Raw genomic sequence first — 19,347 nt, 5'->3', positions numbered from 1 at the left:
GTTCAGCAGTGCTCCCCTCACTCTAGAGCAGGGGTGTCAAACTCATTTTAGGGTGAGGGCTGGATGAGAAGAAATGTCACCATTTGCTGGCCGAATCAACTTTTTTTTTTTTTAATCACAGTGCACCAAATTACAAATTAATTTGCAAAAAAAAATAAAAAATAGAAAGACACTATTCTGTAAAACTGCATTTAATAAGACCTCAGAAACGGTTCATTAACACTCTTATTCCTTTTTGAAAAAATATAATGTTGTCTAAGTCGGTGGTTCCCAACCCTGGTCCTGGAGGCACCCCAACACTGCACATTTTGCATGTCTCCTTAATCAAACACACCTGATTCAGGTCATCAGCTCATTAGTAGAGACTCCAAGACCTGAAATTGGTGTGCCAGAGAAAGGAGACATGCAAAATGTCCAGTGTTGGGGTGCCTCCAGGACCAGGGTTGGGAACCACTGGTCTAAGTAATGGCAATCAAAAACTTTGAATATGAATATAATTTGTCAGATAGTTTTTAGTAATGAGAAAATAAGAAAAAAAAAAAAAACTGCTATATTTGTGTACAGACAGTTACATTAAATATAAACAATAATTTACAAACTAGAAAAACACTTCACAATTAAAAAAAATGCCTTTAACATATTTAACAACTCAATAGTATTTCTTATGTAGGCTAAGGAAAAAAAAAATAAACAAAATAATTTCTTTATGGTTAATTAATGCAAATAAAAAAAATAATTCGCTTTGGGTATGAACATTAAATATACACTAGAAATGAGAACTTTCCTTTCACAAAGAAATATCTAGATTGCATTTGTAATGCGTTAAGTTTGACATCATAAAGCACATACGCATTATGATTTTAATTCCTGCTTCCTGACACCTCTTTTGCGCACTTAATTAGAAGCAGCTGCAACTTAAACTGTCATCTGTTATAGGCACTACTGAACAGATATTTAGAAGTTGATTTTAAAATGCTTTAAAAAAGTTAAAAGTTTAAAAGTTTTTAAAATTAAAATAAAGCTATGCAAACACTATAAGTGTGTCGCATATGGTAATGAAAAGTTCTACACACACTTGTGGTCTTCATTCTCACTTGAACACTTGGGCCAAATACAGGACATACGTCATATAAGTAGTCAAGTGGTCAAGTGCAAAGACCGCAAGTGTGGGTGTTTGGACAAGGGGGTAGACGGAGGAGCCGGATTTAAACGCAAGCGCGTTGGTTAAGGTAGGAAGACGCTGCATTTTTGCAACCCCTCAAAAACAGGACAAATAATTACAGAGAGGAGAAATCGCATCAGCACATCCAAGCTGAGGCATCTGATATTTCTGAATGCCAACCTGCACTAAAGACTAAAGTGTTATTATTAAAGTTTTATTAAAATCTGTATTTATTTTGTAACGAAAAAAAAAATGCATAAAAATAAGGATTTTATGAAAACACTGAATAAAAAATTGCTTACCAACACACAAACCATTCACAATTGCTAAATTTGGCTAAAATAGAAGGCTCAGAGTGATACTAAATAAAGAGCCATTTGGGAGCCGTAAGAGCCGGCTCTTCTAAGGGAGCCGAGCCAAAAGAGCCGAATCTTTGAAAAGAGCCGAACTTCCCATCACTAGTGTGTTGCACTGCAGTTCGATTAGTTCCATTTGGAGTTCCTCCGGTACATCTGTTGCACTCGCAGTAAACGGTGAACGGAAGAGAGAGAATTCCTTCTTTTTTGACAAATTCTTCCTCTGAAAAAGGCTTTGATGCCGGGTGACCGTGATTTGACCAAGTACAACATGTTCCTGGATCAACATCCGTGTTGATCCTGGAAAAACATTCCAATTAACCAATCAGAATTGAGGGATGGGAAAGCTGTGTCGTCCACAGATCTAGTTTCATCTCAAATGCGCCAATGCAGTCGTAATATTCAGTTACGACTTTGTTGCCGCCTTGCATCTTAGTATTGAGCACATTTAAGTGCTCGGTTACGTCCACCATAAAAGCAAGATTACGAACTCACTCGGGGTCATCCAGCTCAGTCACCAGTTTTCCTTTGTCTTTCATGAACTGACTGATTTCTGAGCGTAGTTCAAAGAAACGTTTGAGCACGTTGATCCAGGAACATGTCTTACTTGGCAAAATCACGGCGACCTTGATGCTGCTGCGATTTCATTGGAAATCAAATATTCAAATTGCCGATGGTTGAGCCCCTTTGCTCTGATGAAATTAACAGTTTTTATTACCACATTCATAATATTGTCCATCTTTAGGGTTTTGCTACACAATGCTTCCTGGTGTAAAATACAATGACAATTCCAGATTCCAGATTCTGGGTTGGGTTCTCTTTTTGAATTTTCTCTTTTAATTTTGTCACAACGCCTGCCCTTTTCCCGACCATGGATGGAGCGCCATCATTGCCACACTAACAGCGTGACTCCACTGAGGCTGGAGTAAATGTCGTTGGAAGTAGTCGTGTCTATATTTCTCTGCGTGTATTTCATAGTGCCGTTTAATGTTGTACTCTTTTTGCACAGCCACGGCTTGTGAGCAGATTAAACATACCGGCCTGCCGTTGACCTCACAGAAGAAATACTTCTCTTTCCATTTCTCCTGAAACATCCGCCCTTCCAGATCAATTTTTCTTTTTTTGGAAATTTTTAAAATCGCGAGTGCTTGCCACACAGCTTCAATTAGCCGAAGTGTTCGAAATTTGAATTAGGCACCGCTTTAGAATGCGCATGCGTGTTCGATCTTCCGGCAGAAGCGCAATAGAAGCGCAATTAAATGATCAATGATAAAATTTAAAAAAAGTAATAAAACCAAACACAATATTGCAGCGAATATCCAGACAAAGAATTTATTTAGTAATATAATGATAATAAAAAGATTTAATCTTTTATATTATTGTTCAAATCATCCCACAGGCCGTATTGAACGTCTCAGTGGGCCGTATTTGGCCCGTGGGCCGTATGTTTGAAACCCCTGCTCTAGAGGGTTGTTTATGAGCACGCAACTCGCAGGGTGAGAGTCTAGTCCTCCGCTCCCTGGAGCTCCACGAGTAAGGCTAGGCCTTTTCATGGCCTCTTAATGGCACTAAGTGCTTCCTGAAATCCATGTCTATGGTAAGTGTGCACGCTATGCATCCTGTGCATTTTCTAAAATAATTTTTGGTAAGGTTCCTTACCCTTTCTCCCTTAATAGGTAAAGTTGGTACTTAGTGCTCGCCTTGGTTCTTGGCATGAACTCCCCTCAGCATGGCAGTGTGGGTATTTCGTTCCCCATAGCGACCCCTAGAGGACGCAGTTCGAGTTCCCTCGGAATGGAACGCCTCAGGTTATGCATGAAACCATGGTTCCCTGAGAAGGGAACGAGACACCGTATCCGCTTTTCTTGCCATGCTTTGGATGCAAGCTTCAGACGAAGAATCAGATTTAGTGTTCTATCGGTGCCCTTTTATACAGTGGTCGCTACGGTAGTGACATCACAGGCTGTCGCCGGGCAATGTTATTATCATGTTTAGATGTTTGCTTAAGAAACCGGTCACACCGAAGGCATTCCCCATAGCGCCCGCTAGAGGACGAAGTGTCTCGTTCCCTTCTCAGGGAACCATGGTTACATGCGTAACCTGAGACGTTATTTCATTTTTGCTCCGCCAGCAGTTCTAAATGAAGTCAAAGAAGAATTCCATCTGCCTTGTGTTCCTTAATGAATCTGTTTGTTTGAATGGGTTCAGTGAATGATTCAATGATTCACTCATACAGACGTCACTTGACGCCACATTTTGGCGTAATGATGTAACCAAGGGCCACTAAAAATACACTTAATTAATTTACCTAAAATATTATCTGAAAACAAATCATATTATATTATGCAATATTGCTTCTCAAGTACATCTTGTTTTAATAACATTTCGATTTTTTATTTTTTTTGAAAAACAAGACAAATAGCCTGCAAATCTGAATGTTTTCCCAGCTAGCTTTTTTTTTTTTTTGGTTCCCAGAAAGTTCTGGAAAGACTTTGGTTACAAAAAGAACCGTCAGAGGACGTTCCTAAAATGTTATTATTTGGTTCTCAAAAGTAACCTTAAGGGAACAGTAGTTCCGTGTTTGAGAATGGCGACATAATTTGTGGTTTAGGCTATTGTTATGATGTCACTACATTACATAATGAACAAATGCATATTGTATACACAATGTATAAACAAATGAAGCAGTTTGTAGATAATTCATTTTCATGCAGTGTATTTCACAGAAATATTTAGATCTAGAAAACAGTTTATTCACAATTAATTTCTCAATTCAACTTTATTTTAATTTATTTTAAATAAATAAAGAAGTAGAAATATAACCATTCGCTTGTAAAATTGACAAGACAACTTAGCCTATATGAAAAACATATTCATGCACATATTTTTATTTATAGGTTTCTAAGGTGACAGAAAACGGGGGTTTAGGGCTACATTGTGGTTAGGCAGCTTCCTGTTAAACCAAAATGCGAAAGATCAAAGATGGCTTCCTGTTAGCCATTTCAAGCCCATAAAAATCAACCTTTCTTTCTGCATCCATTTCTGAAAATGATTCGCACCTTGCAACTTTACAACTTTCAGCATCTTTGCAGTGTGCATGTCTTTGTGTCATGGCCTGCAGCTGTACAGCTGTTAAGTTCTACTTCCCAGCTTTTATATCTACGGATTACTCCCTTGCACTTTTATTAGAAATGACAAAGGCAAGTGTTACAGTATATACTGTTGATCTCAGGCACACAATCAGACTACGGGGGACCTGGCAGCTGTTAAAGTGATTGAAGTGTGCGGTGAAGAGCAGCTGGATGACTTCATCACTGAGATCGACATCCTAGCATCCTGTCGCCATGCAAACATCATCTCGTTGCTGGACGCAATCTTCTTTGAGGGCTGGCTGTGGGTAAGGAACATCTGTTTATAGGTGTTTTTTCTTTCTTTCTTTCCAAACTACTTTTATGTGCCAAGAGTCAATGTTTATTAAAAAATTAGAAGAAGGACAATTTTTCCATTTTGTTATAAATATTGAATAAAACACTTTTGGAAGCGCTTTGTACACATTTCTGCTACTTTTTTACATGGCCTTTGTATAGATTTTATTGTTTTACCCTTGTCCTGCTATTAAACAAAATGTATCTTTTGAGATGTGATTCATATATTTTATACATTCATAATTTGTATATGTTCATATTTTTAAATATATTATATATGTTCATATACCTTAAATATTTAAGAATAATTTTGTCATGAATAACATAAAAAAATAGAATGGGAAAGTGTGTTTTAAAAGAGTTTAAGAGGGTTTTTACTTTCCTTAGAGTCTCTGTATGCTTTGTCTTTTTAGATCCTGATCGAGTACTGTCCTGGAGGAGCTCTGGATGATATCATGTTGGGTGGGTGTGGAACAGACTTGACACTTCACTAATCATTTATGGTAGTATCTGTGTGGCATTATCCTACTTTATCCATACTGTGTGTGTTTCAGAACTGGAGCGTGGCCTTACAGAGCAGCAGGTCAGTGAGGTGTGCTGTCAAACTCTACAGGCTCTGTCTTACCTGCACCAGCAACACATTATACACAGAGACCTGAAGGCGGGCAACATTCTGCTCACAATGGATGGACGGGTCAAACTAGGTACAGATATACTGTTCTCTCACATTTTTAGGCCTAAATACACTCTAAATACAGTCTGTGCTGTATTTATTTATATTATTTTTCATATAGCTGACTTTGGTGTGTCTGCATAAAATGACAATACCCTCCAAAAACGATCAGCTTTCATTGGAACTCCATACTGGTGAGACCCCTTACGTTTGGTCAAATGCTCTTTCTGTCACCTTTATATCAACATGAGACTGAGTAAAAGATAGAATGATAATTTTGAGTAAACTCTCCCTTTATAGCAAAGTCTAACCTATTGGACGTCATAAAAAGAAGCACAATTAAATTACGTTAATGGTGATTCCTTTACTGAAAACAACCCTCCTGCCAAAGAACATTAGAACAAAATATGTTGTCTTTAAAGGATGGCGCCTGAGGTGATTATGTGTGAAACATCTAAGGACAATCCCTACACGACTAAAGCTGACATCTGGTCATTGGGCATTACTTTAATTGAGGCTGCTGAGATGGAGCCTCCTCATCATTCTCTCAACCCCATGAGGGTCTTGCTGAAGATCACCAAATCTCCACCACCCACACTCTCCAATCCTCGCCAATGGTGGGTCACCACTTCTTCATCCCCTCTCTAGTACTGCTGAGGTTTAGGCTTAATCTTTATCCTAATTTTTGCCGCCAGGTCATCACATTTCCAAGATTTTCTACGGAGGACCTTGCAGAAGAACCCTGAGTCTCGTTGGGGAGCCCAGCAGCTCATGGCCCACCCTTTCTCTTATGCGGGACGAGACGGACGAGCCCTTAAAGAACTCATCGCTGAGGCCAAAGCAGAGGTTACTGAAGTCATAGAGGCTGAGGTAAATACATAGGTCAATGACATGGTGTTCAAATATAATTTCTATTTCAGACAAATGCTCTTCTTTTGAACTTTCTATTCATCCAAGAATCCCAGTAAATGTATCATGGTTTCCACAAAAATATTAAGCAGCACAACTGTTTTCAACATTGATAATAATAAGAAATGTTTCTTGAGCGGCAAATCAGCATATTAGAATGATTTCTGAAGGATCATGTGACACTGAAGCCTGGAGTAATGATGCTGAAAATCCAGCTTTGCATCACAGGAATAAATTGCATTTTAAAATTATGGATACTATTATTTGTCTTTGACTCACCTTTTGTTGTGCACATCAAACAAACATAATCCAAGTGTGTAGCTTAATACATCTTTTTCTGTATCTTTTCATCTGCAGTCTTTGTTAGATTTCCAATGTTCTGCAAAGGAGATGATCGCCGCAGAGTCAGAGCAAATAGTGCCACAACCAGGACAAGCAGTTGAAGAACAAGGACCAACAGAACCTGAGACCCCTCAGAAGACCTCTGTTCCAGATGCTGTTCCTCAATCTCCCACCAACTTAGAGCCAATAACTGAGGTTAAAGTAACCCGCAGGGCTTCTCAGGCCATAGACAAAGCCCAGAAGAGGTCAAGACGCCTCTCAGTTCCAGGAAATCTCCTCTCGTTTTTGACTGGCGGCTCCCGCCGCAAATCTGGATTCTGGGGTGACAGTCCGCTTGTTCAAGGAAATAAGGACTCAGAAGTTTTAAGTGCAGCTGTGGGAACTTGCCCTTCAGATGGCAAAAAAAGTGAAAGCACTGACAAACTGAAGGAGCAAACATATGACTTAGTTGATGCTCCAAGTAATGAGGCTGCTGACACCAAAGACAAGGAAGCTAAAGTAGAAACTGACAAGGAGGAAGCTCAGAACTCAAACCACTCAAGCACACCAGCACAAACACAGTTACCGACAGATTCTTCTCAAAAGGAAACACTAGATCTTACCAAGGAGGACACTGACGCTGATGAGGAAAATATGATGATTCAGTCTGATGATTCAGGAAACAATGACCAAACATTTTGGAAATCCCTCCAAAAACCTGCTGTTATTGACAAAGACAGAGCACACCCACTGAACACACCGGTTATAGCTTTGTGTTTGGAAACACCAGCAGCTAAAAAAACTGAAAGGAATGAGGGAAATTATAAATATGAGTACCTTGATTTGGCCTGTCCTTTGAAAACTTGCAATTCTCCTCCTGCTGTATATATAAACAAAACCTTAACTACAGAGATGCCTTCTAATAATGTTCCTGATGAAGTTCTTGACCTCAAAAAAACACAACAGACAACTGAACCATCAGAAAATGATGCTGTTGACGGAAGACCTGAGGCAGAAGTAGAAGAACCAGAAAAACTGGAGACAGATGGAGGAACGGGGGATGCATCAAAAGAGGAAAGCAGTGAAAATGGCAAGGATGTTGATGTAGGGACAGAAGAACATATAACCAGCAATGAAGATCAGATCATATTCTTCATGATGGAGGAACGGGGGATGCATCAAAAGAGGAAAGCAGTGAAAATGGCAAGGATGTTGATGTAGGGACAGAAGAACATATAACCAGCAATGAAGATCAGATTTCCATGAAAGTAGAGTGTGAAGCAGTCAACAAAGAGCATATTACTGCTGAGATAGCCTGTGAAGATGTCAACTCAAGAAATGAAAAGTCTGAAGTAACGGAAAGCTGTGAAAAAGACCAAGATCTTTGTACAGAAACAGAGGAAGAGGATCATTCATCCAACAAGGAAGATGTTACCATGGAGGTTGATCATGAAGATTTTGACTCAAGAAATGAAAACAGTCACAACACAAGAAAATCTGATGAGGAGATGGAAATACCAACCCAAGATGAGACGACCTTTGATTCAGAAATGCCAGAGATGCCATGTCAAAATAAAGAAGACACCAGTTCTGAAGTAGAAAAGATCACCATTGGTAATGAAGGAGATGCTGCTGGTGATCAAGACGGAGCAAGTCCAACAGAAATCAGTTCTAAAAAGAAAGAAGAGGAACCTGAACAAGAGCTTCAAACAAATATTAATCATGTACAGAATGTTACAGAAGAGCAATCAAAACGGCTTGGTGAAGATACAACAGATGTTCCTGGAGCAAAGTTGAAAAAGCAAGTGATGTTTGCAGTTCAAGAGGACAAAAATGAGCAAGAAAGGCCACTTGCTAATGGCTCGAAAAATTTAGACTTAATACCACCTCATGAATCTAATGGATCCACACCAAAGGAATCTAATGAAGACATAATTGCACCTCTTTCCCCTACCGAGGCTCCACTGTCTCCTGGGTTTGAAGGGGTAAGTCTGAAACAAATGACTAGCTATAAACAACCAGACAGATTCAACATGTACAAACTGTTCTCTTTTTGTATTAATTCAGGAATTGCACCCAAGCAGGCGAACCGTAAAAAGGACACGTAAATTTATGGTGGATGGCCGTGAGGTCAGTGTCACCACTTCCAAAGTGGTTAACGAGGGGGACAAGAAGGAGCAACAAATGCGCTACAACAGGTAATCCTTATGCTTTATAGTGGACATGAAAAAATGGAAGTGTCACATTCTTATCTTCTTGGGTGATTGCAGACGGCAGGAACTGCATGCATTGAAACTCTTGCAGAGAGAAGAGCAGAGAGAACATGCCCAGCTGGAGCAGAAACTACAGCAGCAGCGAGAGCAGATGTTCCGCCACATAGAACAAGAGATGACTGTAAGCCACAAGCACCAAAGCCCTTTACCCTCAGTTTACAACTTAAGTCGTGCTATTAAACAGAAATGTTTCCATTCGGGTTCTTGTCTGAGAGCAAGACCCCACTTTCGTCGACATGCTCTTTGTTTATGGGTAAAAATTAGTTACATTAATTTTCTTTATATTAAAAAAGTACAAAAAAACTTTACTAATATTACTTTGACATGCAAGGACTTAATTTTACTCATTTAAACACTGTACTTTTTTCTAATGCACATTTCAAAAGGAATATTTATAAATTTTTCATACTGTACATTAATGTACAATGCCTAAAATCACTTGTAATGTTTGTTTTATTGTGTTTTATTTTTCATTTCTAATTTTTTTAAATTAAAAAATAGTTGTATTATTTATTTATTAAATTTATGATTATTTTTTATTTAATTTTGTCAGCGTAACACAAATGGAAAAATGTAAAAAAAATTAGAAAAGGATTTTTGCCTTTTAATTGTTCACCAGGCAAACAATATGTGTTGTTATTGTAAACTAAAACAAAAAAATTTAAAATTACAAATGGTGCCTTGTCAATTAAGTTGAAATTGAAATACTAAAATGTCTAAAAGTAAAACTAAAATAAATTTGTTTTGAATGCATTTTTTGATTCTTGTATTGAAATATAAAATAATAATAATAAAAATGACAAAAGCACATAAAATTACTAAAACAAACTAAAATGAAAACTGAAAATATAAAATTAAATCAAATTCACTATAAATTCAAAATAACACTATAATAGTATACAAATAATAATACTAAATTGTAAGTATCATCACTTAGAAAAGTATTAGCACAGCCTTCTCAATATAGAATAAGTATATACTATATATATACCGTAAGTATGAGCACTAGAAATAAAGATGCTTGCCAAATAATAACCTGGGTCTCAGCTGAATGTTTGTCCTGTTGCAGAGCAAGAAGCAATACTATGACGGTGAACTTGAGAGACTTGAGAAACAGTACCAGCAGCAAAGCAACCAGATGGAGGCTGAGCACACATCCCGGCTCAGGGAGGACGCACGCAGACTCAAGGCTCAGCAGGAGAAAGAGCTGAGCTGCAAGAGCAGCGCACTGAAAGCAGATCCTAAAGAGGTAAGGACTGGTGCATTTACCCACACTTACACAGCATTAGGCTCAAATGCATGAAAACAGTTGTGTGTCTATTTCTGCTTTAGGAGCAGCGGTTCCTGCAGAAGCAGCAGCAGGAGCTGAATGAAGCTCTGCAGATGCGCGTTCAGGAGCATAAGAGGAAGGTGGCGTCCATGGAGTGGGAGATTACAGTCAAATCTCAGCAGCTCAAGCGAGGTAAATATGCTACTGCTAATACACTTATTTATTATGTAATTTGTACAAAAATCACAATTTATGGCTGTAGTTGGTCATTTTTTTAAATACACTCTTAAAAATAAAGGTTACAAAAGCTGGGTTTTCACGACAACACCAAACAACAACAATTTTTGGTTCCACAAAGAACCTTTTTGTGAACAGTTCTTAAAAAGAACCTTTTTGTTTTCTTAGTGTAAAGAACATTTTAATAATCTGAAGAAACTTTTCCACCATGAACCAGGAGTGCCACTTAAAAAAAAATACAAAAATAAAATAAAATAAAGGAATTAATTATTTACTTACAAATATATGAATATTGTATAACTTACAAATATATGAACTTATATGTATGACAAATCCATGTCTAAAAATATACTGGAATTTAACAATAACTAATCAATTGAGAGATAACTTTTAAATAAAAATGTTTAAATAGCATTTATTTGTCATTTTGAAAAGTGATAAAATGAAGGAATCATTAACCAAATTTGTAATTACAAAATAAAAATGTAAATAACTTTTCAAATGAACAAATGAATGGATTTGTTTAAAACCATTTATTTATACATGTCTGAAAATATAGTTAAATCTAAAAACAAATAATAAGCAATTTTCACAAAGAGCTGGTCAGACTGACGAAAGATGGCTCTGGCTGATCGGTCGATACAAATCCTTAAAGCCCTGACAGAGCAAACGGCGCTCTGGGCCTCGGTGTCACGCGAGGTCGATGGCTCCACAGACAAAGCGGGCAAAGAAATGACCAGCGCCTTAAAGGCGGTAGAGATAGCTTTAGGCACGTAGGCGGGTTTGGGTCAGAGAGTAACACTGCAGTTCCCAGGCCCAAAGCAAATACAATCGTCATCCACCGAGAGCGTGTGCAAATCTCCCATGCGCTTAGTCGAGGCGAGGGCAAGAAGCAGAGCAGTTTTGAGGGAGAGCTTCCTCATAGCAACATATTCCAAGGGCTCAAACGGAGGTAGAGGGAGAGCTTTTAGAACCAGCGTTAGGTCCCACGGCGGCACTGAAGGCAGGCGTGGAGGATGTGGTCTCTCCCCTTAGAAATCTGACCACCAGCGTGTGCTTCCCGATCGATTGCCCGTTAACCGGGGAACGAAACGAAGCAAAGGCGGCCACATTAACCTTTAATGCTGATGGTAGGCTCCCGTTATCTAGTCTGTGCTGAAAAAACATCCGACACGGGGCAGCTTGCTAGGTCGATATCTTTATCACATCACCATTACGTGAACACTCCCCATTTTTAAGTGTGTACAGACGTCATAGCGTCTCCCATCCCATCAGTGGGGAATGAGACAGCGAAAAGAACATCGGCAATGTGTGTTCTCACTCATCGCAAACAGATCCACTTCCGCTCTCCCGAAGCGGTCCCACATCATTCGAACCGAACTGGGATGCATTCTCCACTCCCCGTGAGAAATTCCGTTCCTGACGCTCCGCAGTTTAGGAGACCGGGGATAAGCGTCACCCTGAATGGATAGTAGACGACGATCTGCCCATAATAGGAGGTTTGCAGCCTGCTCGAAAAGGGCTCTGGAGCGCACGCTTCCTTGGCCATTTATGTGCGAAACCACAGACATGCTGTCGGTGTAAATCAGCACATGTCGCTGTTCCAGCTACAGCAGAAAAGCCACTTGGGCTAAGGACACCGCCTTCAGATCCAAGCGGTTTAATGTGCAGAAGACCCAGGTGGCAAACGGATTTATAAGGCCGACGCAATAAATCCCAGAAGCCTCTGAAATTCCCTCAAGGGAACAGACCGGCCCAGCCTGAAGCGGCGCAGAGCTGATGATATGGTCGCTATGTGCTCTTGAGAGGTGGGCTCGCATCCCCAGAGTTGAAATAACGTTACACACCCAGCTATGTTATAGACTGACTGGGGGTCAACATGCTCTTTTGCATATTCACGTGCAGCATAGGGACTCCAGTCCAGACCGATGGCGAAGCAGCGCGTCTGTATGACTGATAAGCACATCTTGTGAATGGGCTAAAATCAGCCAATCGTCCAGATAGTAGAATGTGCATACCGCTTGCTCTAAGAGGGGAAAGCGCCGCATCCTTGCACGTCGAGTGCTAAAGCCAGCTTGAATGGGAGCACTGAGCACTGCTATGCTGTGCCCTCGAAAGCAAACCTCAGAAAGCGTCCGTGGCGCGGTGATATCTGAATATGGAATTATGCATCTTTCAGATCTATGGATGCAAACCAGTCCCCGGAACGGATTGTGCCAGGTTCTGCTGCAGTGCTGTTTTGATGGGTCTCAGGTACATGATCGGATGGAGTCCCCCATCTCTCTTGGGTTCCACAAAGTAGCGGCTGTAAAACCCGCTTTCCAGCTCTCTTGGAGGGACTCGTTTATCGCTCCTTATCCCTCCTCTGCTCAGTTGAGGTCACTCAGGGCGAAGGTTCTTGTCAGCGAAAAGGACTGGGGGAGGGGTGGGCCCACCAGCGGCTCGCTGGCGGTGGTGGGCCCCGTCCCCATAAGGCCACGAGCGTTGCTCCTCCAAGTCCTCAAACACGTGCCGGAAAGTCAGCACAGAGCATGCAGTCAGACTCAGAGAACGTAGCCTCAGTGTGGGCCAGACCCAGGCAGGCGATGCAGTGCTCGTGTGGGTCCAACGTGATGGCCCGCACAAATTCGACAGAAGGTGCCATCGGATGCGGTGAAGAAGCTGTAGTATCCTCTGGTGCGTATTCGACAATAGCAGCATGAAGAAGATTCTGACTCAATTGCTGCTCTCGCCGCATTTATACTGCCCGCCAAGCCTGTCAGTATTTGCATGCGATTTGCATAGATGAGTGTCAGTTGGCCAGTTTATTGAACTGGCATTATCCTATAAAACTTCAGGAAATTGGAGAAGGGGAGGAGTTCCCACAGCTATTTTCTTAGAGTGAGTGAACGCTCGATAAGGAACTAATTTGAATATAATATCCAAAACACAAAAGGGATACACAAGTGTAAGAAATGAAATGTTGTACACACAATTTATAACTTAAAAGGGTGTATAAAATTAATAAAAATAGTGTATAAAACTACATATAGGCTATAAAACAGGCACACAGAGTGGCTTAACACTGAGAAAACTACACTTATGTACCGTACAGAACAAAAACCGGCAAACACAATAAAAAGATTAAAAAATATATTATTATTATTTATTTTTTTTACCTTATTATTAATTCTTTGGTATAGCAAACAATATGACCTCCTTACCTGCAGTCCTAGCCCAGAATTCAAAAGACTTTAGGTGCATTTGACTTGAAGCGGCATCAAAGTACCCCGAAAACTATTCAAAAGCATGTCTACGTAATTTACGTAATGATTACTAATGATCACAGAGCTGACTGGCCATACAATGCTTTATTTATCAATTAAATAGATAAAATACTAAAATGACATGGTACATAAAACATTACATGCAATTCACAATTGCCATAAAAAATTACAAGGAGGCATGAAATTACATTTTTCTGTGCAGTTGCTATTGTTAACAAGTGTCCAAATATGATTTTAAATATGACTTCATAACCTCCAGTCCTAGTCTTAGAATTCAGAAATAATACTATGTTTGCATTAACTCTTCTACTAATTAACCATTTTTAAACATTTAGGATGAACAAATTAAAAACACTTCCCCCCACACACCCAAACCAACCCACGCCCTGACAGCCCTTTTTCCCCTTTTTCCTGTATATCTGCTGTAGTCATGCTCTGAACAAGAACTACTTTTTCTGGGGCGTCCAGCTGTCAAACGCCGCCTAGAACCAGTCTTAAGCCTTCTATACACCGCACGACTTTTGGCTGTCCCAGATGAAAGATTGGCATCGTGAAACAATTGTGGTGATTTCTGTGATCGTGGCTCCTAAACGGTGATCCTATGTCGTACAGTGAGAGAGGTTCAAAGACGGCCGTTGTCACGGTCTTGCGACCAAAGATAGCCTACTATCATTTTCTGACAGTGTCAGAAATTCAGCATGATCATTGCACAGTGTGTTTGCTGCAACGACCCACGTCTACTGACCAGCCAATAAAAATGCGACATGAAATCAACGCGTCACGGCGCTAAAACATAAAGCTGCTTGCCTCAAGCTCTTATCCCTTCCTCTTTCGCCGTTTCACTTTTTTTCAACACACATAAAAACTACAACTGCCAAAGTGTGATTCATCATGCTCTTTTTGTTTACCACTAGCGCATGCTGATGACGTTTTATTCTTCTATAGTAACGTGAGTCGTAGCCTACAAGTCAATAGGTGTCATCATCGTACAGTCTGCATACATGTCGTACTCAAGTTTATCAGATCCATGTCGCACAGTGTGATTTGCAATGATCTTATAGGATTGTTAGAATTGTGAAGTGTGTAGAAGGCTTTAGCTGTTCTTCGGGCCACTGCTGTTGGCTGACAGCCAATAATAGGACCTGGTCGTTTAGCAGCTTGTCTTAAAGCTGCTGCATGTTTTGTCATCCCTTTACCAAAGCAGTACAATGGAGAGATCATTTGGGTTGGGTTGTGCTGCATCTTTTCAAGCTGCTTGGCCATTGTAGTCATGGCATCACTGTAGTTTAAGTTAGTTGTCACAGAAAACTCAAAATTCCAAACAAAAAAATCTAAACTTTGAAAAAAAGTAGTTTGATTTGAAGGTTTGATATTGTCTAAATGTATATCCAAATGAAATGCCTAATAAAAGTAACTCTGTCTGAAAACACTGTTCTCAACAACAAGGATCACACAGTCCTGTTTAAATATATGCCAATACAGTCATCTAGTGGTTATACTACAGTATTGCACTTGATTGCATGTATTTCTTTTTACTAATCTGCCTCCATTCATTGGATTTTGAATACCTTTGTTTTAACTTACCTATTTTTAAAGGGGTCATATGACGAAGAACATTATGTTGTGTATTTGGTGTAATGCAATGTGTTTATGCGGTTTAAAGTTTAAAAAACACATTATTTTCCATATAATGTACATTATTGTTTCTCCTCTATGCCCCGCCTTTCTGAAACGCGTAGTTCCCTCTCGAGCTTTCACGAGACATCACGGAGATATTTCTCCGTTATGGGAACTCCTTCCCTTCCAACCTTTCCTGAAGTCCTATTGACTCCTGCCAGTCCAAATGACTGGCCAATTGACGTGAAGTATGCAAATCGCATGCAAATACTGACGAGCTCGAGCGGCAGTATAAAATGCGGTGCACGCAACAATTACGTCAGAATCTTCTACTTCAACTGTTGAATTCACTATGGCAACAATCTGCAAGATCTGCGCGGGACCGATAGAGCCGCCGGATCAGCACGACTACTGCGTCGCCTGCCTGGGCCTGGCCCACGCCGAGGCGGCGCTGGACGAGTCCAACTGCGGGCATTGCGCGGACCTTCCGGCCCGCGTGCTCCGGACCCACCGCGATGTGGCTCGCGGCCTATTCGGGATGAGGCCCACTGCCGCCAGCGTGCCGCTGGTGGGCCTTCCCGGTGACGGGAGCGTCGTCTTGTCGCTCCACCAACCCCAACGGTCGCCCCGTTCCCCGGTCTCACTCCCCGAGGACTGCTTCCGCCCTCCTTCCAACATCGCGGAGTTTGTATCCTTTAACTCGGGATATTGGTTTATTTCGCGTCAGAGGGAGTGTCAGGCACGTTTATAAACCGAATAACTTAAGGAATTTGTGGATTCGTGCGTACTGGAGACGCGAACCGTGTTTGACCGGTTCACTAAGAAGATCCGGTTAAATAGAATTTATGCACCAAGAGCTTGTAACACTCCAAAGAGAAAGGAAAAATTTTAATCGCATCATATGACCCCATTAACTTACTGAATTAAAATAGTATAAAAAATTTTCCCCACTGAATAAACAGCTTTTTAGAGGAAATAGCTTATAATTTAATGAATCGACAGCCTATCAGCTAATCTCTAACATGTTTTACACCGTACGATACTTTTGGATTGAACTATTTTTAGAGTTTAAACCAAAAAAAATGCCGTTTTATAAGAGAAGTCACTTACTTTTTGCGACAGGTGGGATACAGCTTTCGGCACTTCCCATTTATTCCTATGGTATCCGTAAACAGCGATTGAGTGTCGCACAACTCTGACTGAAATTCAATGACGTCAAGGCTGTAATGTGATTGGTTATTAAGGCACACGTGATCCAAGTTGACCGTTACGCTTTCTCCAATAGTAAGTAATACAGACCCTCTCATCTTCCTATACTAAGACAATCTCTGGCGAAGCCTCTCCTCCATTGACATCCATTCCAAAAAAAAAACGGCCTCTGGTCCCGTTTCCCATGTACTGGCAAACCGGAAGCGTTAGCATTAGCCGTTACGCTTTTTTGGCTAAAGGTTGAAGGCTTGCCTTCTAGTGGCTTTGATGCATCGGCGCTGAGCAGACCGTTCGGTGTATGACATCAAAGTACCGTGAGAGTGATTAAAAAGCTTAAAGAGTCATCTGCTCTCCAATCGCTCTCGCGGTACTATGATGTCATACACTGATCGGACTGCGCCACGCCGATGCATCTCGAATGAGCCTAGTACTACTACAGTGAGAATAAAAGTTACGCCTTATTTCTTAGTGTAAACATTTGGGCGGTGTTATACAAATCTTCCCACACAGTGAAGTAGACATGTGGGGGCATGTTTGAACGAGACGTTTTAGGAAGGCGTGGCTGAGTGTTCACTTTTATAATGAATATGGGTGCATCTCAATCAGCTCCCTAGCTCCCGAGCTCATGAATCAGTATATCATGTACACGAATTCGGTCACTGGTAAGTTCCCTTGCTCACTGCACATTGGGACAGTGATTACTTAATTAATTTCCGGTGACATGACTACATACAACGTCAATGGACAACATTGTAGAACGTCATTGCTGGAATTAATCGACAACAGGCAGGACCGGTTTCTTTTTGATATTATTTTTTAACACATCGTTCTGTTACATGTTCTTTCAACATTTCAGCCGAATATCAATTATAAATGTTAATTAAATGTGTTCATTACCTGTCTAGCGATGTGTGTTATGCTAAAATATACTAATAAAAACGGTTTGTCTTTTCTAATCTTCTATCCATGTCATTATATTTATTGAGTTGGCTCGTGTGGTTTATGTTTCGTGCTTCAGAAATGTGACGTAATTTCCGGTAAGGGAGCATAGTGAGCACCAATGCTCCCTAGTTTTTGTGGTGCATTGTGGGATTTTTCAGGGCGCATACGTTCCAGTGCACTGGAAGGATTTCGCGATTGAGACAGCCCTTAAAATGTCCGACTCCCTGATCAGTGCCCTGACTACTGAACTAGGGAGCTGATTGAGACGCACCCTATCTCTTTGGGTTTGAGACTTTTTAATCTTTGCGACTTTACGGATCTTCTGTATGCACTAACAGCTTTTAACACTCCAAAGACAAAGGAAAACATGAAATCGCATCATATGACCCCTTTAAGTGATTCAGGTATTTCATGTGTACAGTAATTTTGCATGTACTGTGCACAGTAATAGTAAATAAATAGTGTAGATTGTATACATACTGGATACAGAAGAAGGTTTGGTTGTATGTGATTCTAAACATAATCTGTTTCCTTCCTTTTCAAGCTCGTGAGGCAATTATTTGGGAGTTAGAACAGCGCCATCTACAGGAGAAGTACCATCTATTCAAACAGCAGGTGAAGGAGCAGTACTCCCTACAAAGACAGCAGCTGACCAAGAGACACAACAAGGTAAATTATGCTGTAACCTCTAAAAGCATTCTCGTTTCAGTTTTGTATTTATCTTCTGTATTTTACTGTTCCTTATCCTGACTAGTCTTCTGCGGTTCTGTTCTCTCGTACGGTAGGATAAGGAGAGAGCGTCTCGGTTCCAGCAAGCTCTACTGGAGGAGCAGAAGTCATTGCAGGCCCAGGAGAGAGTGTCCTTCCAGAAGGCCCAAAAAGCTGAAGCAAAGTCCCATTTGAATCAGTTCAAGCTGTAGCTCAGAAAGCAAGGTCTGAGCGGTCCTGAGCAGCGACAACGTCCCACACAGGTTAGGATTCAGAAGAAACAAAACAACATAGTAAATCAAACCTCTACTTAATGAAACAAAACAGTTGCAACTGGTCTTTTCTGGTTTGCCCTCTCAGTTTTTGTCAGAGGAGGAGGCCAGACAGAAGCAAGAGAGACAGAGTCTTCAAGAGAGTCATGAGAACCAATTGAAAGCGGTGCAGGAACAATGTGATGCCAGTGCAGCTGAACTACAGCAGCTTCAGGTACATCAATATCAACTTGGGAACAGCCTTGCAGCGTTTTCATGTTGAGAGAAGGTGTTTCTCAGTGTCTGCGTGTTTGGATTTTAGAATGAGAAGCTCCAAATTCTTGTGGACATGGAGAAGAAAAAGATCAAAGCTCTGGAGGATGAACACACCCTGGAACTAAACGAATGGAGAGATAAGCTTGCATGTAGAAAAGAGGTATCGGAGTGAATAGTAAAACTGAGAGGTTTAAAGTTTTTTAATTGGGAAAAAAACATGACTACTGTTGTATGTTTATGTTCAGGTGTTAGAAGAAGACCTCGCTCGCAGACGTAGAGAAAAAGAGGGAAACAGGAGACGAAGCAGTGAGCCAGAAAACCGGCATGCAGCTCACCGTTCAAAGTTCTTCCATAATCTAAGCTTTTCCTGACAAAGTGAAGAAATACTCTAAACCCCAATGTCTTTATTTACAGTAAATGTAAACTACTTTTCCAAAGTTTCATATATATAT

The 19,347-nt window shown here is 40.6% G+C and overlaps 1 pseudogene; it reads left to right on the top strand.

Annotated features, from left to right (window-relative positions):
* The window catches only part of LOC107687481 (serine/threonine-protein kinase 10-like), a 21,253-nt pseudogene extending 1,950 nt beyond the window's left edge, over positions 1-19,303 (top strand).
* Positions 19,304-19,347: the final 44 nt, after the last annotated feature.

The sequence above is a fragment of the Sinocyclocheilus anshuiensis genome, unplaced genomic scaffold, assembly GCF_001515605.1.
Source record: "Sinocyclocheilus anshuiensis isolate Anshui unplaced genomic scaffold, SAMN03320099.WGS_v1.1 scaffold205, whole genome shotgun sequence".
NCBI lineage: Eukaryota > Metazoa > Chordata > Actinopteri > Cypriniformes > Cyprinidae > Sinocyclocheilus > Sinocyclocheilus anshuiensis.
This window is presented reverse-complemented; position numbering and strand designations above follow the sequence as displayed.